This window comes from Physeter macrocephalus, chromosome 2 (genome assembly GCF_002837175.3).
Source record: "Physeter macrocephalus isolate SW-GA chromosome 2, ASM283717v5, whole genome shotgun sequence".
In the NCBI taxonomy this organism is placed as follows: domain Eukaryota; kingdom Metazoa; phylum Chordata; class Mammalia; order Artiodactyla; family Physeteridae; genus Physeter; species Physeter macrocephalus.
In genome coordinates this window covers 138,606,045-138,612,372 of record NC_041215.1, presented here as the reverse complement: position 1 = coordinate 138,612,372, position 6,328 = coordinate 138,606,045, and the positions used below count along the sequence as shown (strand labels likewise).

General features: G+C 56.1%; 1 protein-coding gene across 6 annotated transcripts in view; it reads right to left on the bottom strand.

Annotated features, from left to right (window-relative positions):
- The window catches only part of FARP2 (FERM, ARH/RhoGEF and pleckstrin domain protein 2), an 86,135-nt gene that overhangs the window by 21,569 nt on the left and 58,238 nt on the right, over positions 1–6,328 (bottom strand). The gene's annotated exons all lie outside the window — the stretch shown is intronic.

Here is a 6,328-nt window from a genome sequence, read left to right as displayed (position 1 = left end):
AACCCGCGTCCCCTGCATCGGCAGGCGGACTCTCAACCACTGAGCCACCAGGGAAGCCCAATCTTATAATTTTTGACATCGTTTTGAGAAGCGCAGTACTGTGCTTTGTGTAACCTCCTTATCGTCTGACCAGGTGATGAAAGAGAAACATCACATTTAGACAGGAAGCTCAGCTACTTTTATTTCATACCTTTAAATTCTCTTCTTCAAAACTCTGTAACAAAATAAACAATTCTGAAACTTTTTGCCTTATAGCGGAGCAAGAGTCAGCTCCAGTTTGGAAAATTCAAGGTCAAGTCTGAAGGTTAACATGATGGAGGGAGTGTAAGATCTAGAAGCTCCCTCTATGGCTGGAACAGTGATCACTAAACCCATAAGAAAAGGGAAAAGCTGATTCTTCCCAAGAACGCAGGTGAGCGTGACCCTGACGGGTCGCAGGAAACCACGTCTGGCGCCACTTCTGAACCAGGATGTCACGAGTCTCTCTTACAGGAAATATGGTTCATAAGATAAAAGTAGGAAGTAAAAAAGGGGCTACTCCGAGGGGTCCAAGGTCCAGCTCACCCCTTCTTCCTGCTGTGTGTTCGTCTGTCTCCCAGGGCTGTGACGGCTCAGTCTGGAAGTGGCTGTGATCACCTGAGACTCAGGGGGTGACGTCTACACACATGGCGCACCCAGGGGCATTTTCCCGAGTCTTCTCTTCTGCTTCCTTCTAAGCAAACAAGACTCCTTCCTTGTTGAGAGAAACGGGGGTGCCAACCTACAACTCATTCACACTCTGGGCCATCTGTGCAGATGACGCCCGCCGGGTGTGGGGTCTCCTCTGCGTGACACGTGTAGGTGGGTCCAGGGTGCGCGTCCTTGTTCTAATAAATGACACATTTTGTCTAAAGTTTGAGAAGCTGTGACTTAGGGATCTTCTGAACTATGGGAGCGACGGAGGCAAGGGCCCCGAAACAAACCATTCAAGTAAACTAGGAAGTGTGTAGGTGATGTTCGTTGGTAAGGAGGTGCAACCTGAGTGAACGTTCCTGGAAAGTAAAGGCCGCACAATTTTTACCCTCCTAACTGGTCACCCTGTACATCTACTGGGTTCATCACGAAGGTGTCGCCACCTCATCCCCGCGGGGGTGACGGCAGTGGGGGGCGTCAGTGAGGGACGGGCCGGTGTGATGGGGGCAGAAATGGAGACCCCCGTGATCTGCTGTCCTCTGCTCTAAGGGGGGATCCCCCAGGGAGTTCATGCCAACAGGAGCCTTTCTAGACGCTGCCAGCTGCCTCCCACCCCCATCACACTGGGCGCCAGGTGCCTCGAGACCCCAGAGGGAGCCCGGCCCCCGCCCCGAGGGCCTGCGCTGCCCCGAGCACCCCGTCCTCTGCCGGCTTGCTGCAGCCGCCGCGCAGGAGTGGGGCAGCCCTGAGGCCCGAGAGGGGCTGAAGAGGCGGACAGCTCCGTGGACGCCGCAGAAGCTCGCGGCAGCCAAGAGGGGGTCCAGGAGGAAAGGACAGTTCAGAATCTGAGCAGCTGCTGCACTTCGGGCCAGGGATTTTAACGGGTGGGGTCTAGCTGACTGCGGGGGAAAAGGCAGTAAAACGGTCTCATTTTCAGAATTAAGACGCCAAGAGCACGCGTTCTGTGCACTACAAGCCCAAGGACGGTGCAGTTCAACCCCAAAGCTGCCAACAGTGGTGCACTCAGCCAGCCCCTTGGAGGCTCGTGCGGGCCCAGGGCCAGCAGGCCACCGGCTCTCCTACATCCCCCTCTGCACACTGACCACAGGGGCCAGAAGAGGCCCGAGCGGGGCCGCTGAGAAAAGCAAGGCACCTCCCCGACCGGCCTTCCATAGGGGCGTCGCCACCCACGGCCGGCATGAGACAGTCTGTGGGCGCCATGGGGCCAACTGCCTATGAAGACAGATGTCGGTGGTGATATGAAAAGATACAGGGCTGCTTCAGGGGTTCACCTGACACATGAGATAAACTTCCATGGGTGTAAATCAAAACTGTACGCAAGTAGAAGGGAAGGAAGCTAAAAAAGCCATCAAAATCCGTAGCAAATATTCCCTTATTTTATTGAGTAAACAAAGAGCTCTGAATTAGTACATATCTGCAAATTTATAAACGGCAATTTCAACAGGAAACAAACTTTCAAGAACCACAAACCAGGCAACGTCAATGTGTTTTTAAAGAATGAACGAGTTCCGATTTACAGGGAAATGCCACCCCCTTTTCTCCTCATTCCTGGGGACATAGATACGTTCATGCAAAAGACGACATCGAGGGTCACGGCGGGCAGGGCGCCGCGTGGAGAGACAACCCCGCAGCGGCCCCCACGCCCCGGCCAGCTGCGACAAGCTCTGTCACTTCAGGACAGGGACCGGAGCGCAATCCCACGAGTGACTCCGTGGCCTTGAGAAGAGACACTGAAATGCCCAACTTTAAGTGCCTGAGAGAACGTTAACGTTTTCATCTACCAAGTAACTGTTCTGAGAATAGATTTCTTTCCGGTGCTCCCTGAACCGGGAGGGAACGGCGTACCCTGAAGACGCACAACTGGCATCCCTTGTCACACACACACAGGGTCGTGGCCCGTGTGCGCCACAGGACCGGAAGCACAGCACACCTGGTGCTCAGCCACTCCTCCAGGGCAGCAGGTGAGAAGGAGCCTGCGGTGAAAACCACAACACGCACGGCACCAGGGCAATTAACGGACTTTGCAAAGCGACGATCTTGGGGATGGTGAAAGTTCTCCATGTTAAACTTTTTTGTGCGGTTTTTAGTGCCCATCCTTCCATCGTTACTACCATTTTAAAAACGTGTGTTAACTGGAAAAAGGAACCCTACTCGAACCCCGCAGCGAGAGAATCCCTGTGTGATATGAAAAGGCACACGCAGGGCGCGCCGTTACCTGCCTTAGCGCCGTCAACCTGACTGACGTGAGGCTGTGCTGTTGTTACGCCCTGGAAACGGAAAGACGATCATAGACTTGAGAGCTAGTAAACATAAACAGTCCAGGTAGGCGGAATGAAAAGGCACACACGCAGGGCACGCCGTTACCTGCCTTAGCGCCGTCAACCTGACTGACGTGAGGCTGTGCTGTTGTTACGCCCTGGAAACGGAAAGACGATCATAGACTTGAGAGCTAGTAAACATAAACAGTCCAGGTAGGCGGAGTGCGTCACTCCAGGGGACTCGGCGGGGCAGCGGGCACCGCCTCCGGGCTGCGGCGGTGACGGGTGCCGGGCTCCCCCGCGGGCGGAGCAAAGCGCACCGCGGCTGCGCGCTCTCAGCGGCCGGCGCCCAAGCGTGCGGGTCCCACGCCAATCTGCACATTCACCCTGTGATCCGGGTCTACGGGGCCACCCTTCCACGGTGGTGCCACCGCATAACATGTTTTTCGAAGAAAAGGCAATCACAATGAACAGCCTTTAGCAAACCCAGGAAAGGCCCGCTGCTGGCCGCGCTCAGAGCCATTCTGGATATTTTAATGTTTCTTATAAACCAGCTCTCAGTAGACAGAACACAACAGTGCCACTGCCTGGGCTACAAGCAGAAAGACCGGACCTGTAGGATCCATCCCTCGGGCTCGCTTTCCTGGCTGCTGAAGGGGCCCCTCGGGGAGGGGGCTCCTCCTACTCGAGAGAAGGGGAGAAAGGGCTGTGGGCAGAGTCCAAAGAAGCCACAACTGATATTAAAGAAATGGTTTCAATATAAAAGGAAAGCTGTAAGATTAAACATATCGTGAACGCTCTGGAAAAGGAAAGTTGTTCAAAATTTCTCCAAACCTGACCAAAAAGCTAACCCTGAATCTGAAAATAACACCTTCACCAGCAGTGTCCACAGAGCGTCTGGGATGCTGGGCTCGTTCTAGAGCCACGCTGCCCGTGCGTGGAATAGGGGGTCAGGGGTCGGGGTCAGCAGTCAGTGCAGCTGCAGGTCCAGCCTCCAGGGCTGCTGGGCCCGAGGGGCAGACCAACGACAGCGCAGGCCACTTGGCTTCCCTGCAAGTCACCGGCACAAATGGGAAAGAGGAGGAGGAGACAGATGGGCTCTCTCGGCCTTGAGCAGCACGCGGACCGGGTCTGGATCCCGATTTGAGCAAACCAGACGTCGGCCAGCACTTTGTCCACCTTGTGGGGTGACGTCTGCGTGGGGCCAGTGAGGAGGCGCCTTGCGTTTCAGAGACACATGAGCGCTGAGGAAGGCTGTCAGCGCGTCAGGCCCGCTTTATAGGAGGGGGGCAACACCCGGGGGGACATGGGGTGGGGGGACACAGGACGGGCCCGCCCAACAGGCTGGGGCTTCACTCCTGATACGCCTCTTTCCGCTTCTGCATATCCTGAAAACCGTCTACACGAAAGCTAGAAAATTATCTCCGGAAAAAGAAGTTTCATTGAAGAAACAAGACAAAACCTTTAAGAGGCAGGCCTAAGAAGAGACGTCTGAGAACAGGACTTACTCATACGCTTCAACGTGTGACGACGACCGCCCCCCCTCCCCCCTCGCCCCGCATCCTGCAGCCCCGGCTGCCCCGCTGGCTCAGACCTTCTGCCCAGACGCCAGGACGGGCTGCTTTAAAGACAAAAGGACACTCTGTTAGCTCGGAGCGTCGGCGGGCACAGTCAGGAGACAACAACCAACCAAGGACAGAGGCAGCCGTCGTGTCAACTAAGATTCAGGAAAAGCGTTGGATGCACGGCATCTGTATCGGCTCCTTGCCACATACACCCACGGTGCGTCTTTTCAGTGACACAAAATGTCCCAGACGTGCCATCCTCACCAGTGACGTCGGTCACGGTCACACAGTCTCTCCACAGATGCCGGCCAGTCAGCACCAATGCAGACGGACCCATGGCCTGGGAGGTAGGTGCGGGGGCGGCGGGTGTGAATGTCCCAGGACCGGAGCCACGAGGGACCTGGCGCGGCGGTAAGGCAGCTGCGAGGATGGAAAGTACCGGCCCATTAGGCTGAAGCCCCTGCTGGTACCCGACTGACACCATCGACGGACGGCGACCGAGCCTGCAGGGAAGCCCGGGCATCTCCACGTGGCCGCCGGGAACGGGGTCCACACACACGGCGAGGATGGGACTTTCAGGAAGAAAACTAACCTTTAAACACGGCGCTGCTCCACCAGGTGAGACCGGGAAGGAAGCACAAGACCCAGTCCGTGGACTCGGTGACAAATTCAGCCCTCGAGGGGCCCGGCCGTGCAGCCTGTGCTGAGCGCTGGCCCCAAGTTCGCGGGGTGTGGAGCGCGGTGCCCCCAGGGGCACAGCCACCTTGGCCTGTCTGCACACATGACCTTGCCCATGGCCTCTGGACGGATGCGTGCGGACGGGGTCTATCAGAATCAGCCAGCAGCTGTGTGGGGTGCACACCTGACCGGAGGAGACGCCATTGCTACAAAAGGCCAAGCCCCCTGCAGCTTGGGGCGGCCCCGGGTGCCCAGTCCCCACAGGGAACAAGCCCCCGTCGGTCCCAAGGAAACGGCTGGCCGGCTCGAGCTACCGCCATGCCTCTCGGGCCGGTTGGTGTGTCTGGTTCTGCCTTCCCTGCAACCGAGTTCGTGGCGTCCCCCAAGGAAGGTGGAAAGGACACAGTCCCGCTTACACCGCAGGTTAAACCAACGCCTCTCCAAGCACGGTCCCTGGATCCAAAGTCATGGACGCAACCAAGCCTCGGGCACTGAGCCGCCCTGGGCAGTCCCAGACCACAGCACAAGGAGGCCGCAGCCCCCGCTGCCCTCCCCAGGATTTGGGTCCTGTGGGGTCTACTCAAGATTTCGTGCAGTCAAATCAGACAAAACCTCCATCATAATTAATCATGGGCCGCACACCTCACCTTAAAAAGCACCAACAGGCATAAGGCATACATTCCATTAAAGGTCAACGTGAATCAGAACCGTGTAACATTCAAAACACATAGCACCACTTTAGCTGAATCAAAGCAAATGCCAGAAGAATAAAGCTGCAAAGGCTAAATGACCAGCCCCAAAGGATGAGCTGGAGGTACGCATCCATTTTAAAGCTGCTGCACAGCTTTTAACGACTAGTCGCTCCAAGCGCAAGTTTTAATTTTCCGGCATTCCAAACAGACCAATCAATCGGAGAATTAGGGGGAAAAAAGAATATCTAGCCATGACCACAAATCACTTTCTGTATCGAAAGCCGACAATCTGAGCCCTCACCCCCCGAGCAGGTGAGGGTCACCCAGGAGGGAAGCCGGGAACGGTCAGGACAGGTTTTCATCGACCTGCTCTCCAGGAGTCAAATTCTTTATGTTACTCTGCAGATCAAAAAGGACTCTCTCTCCCCTTGTCTGAGCAAAG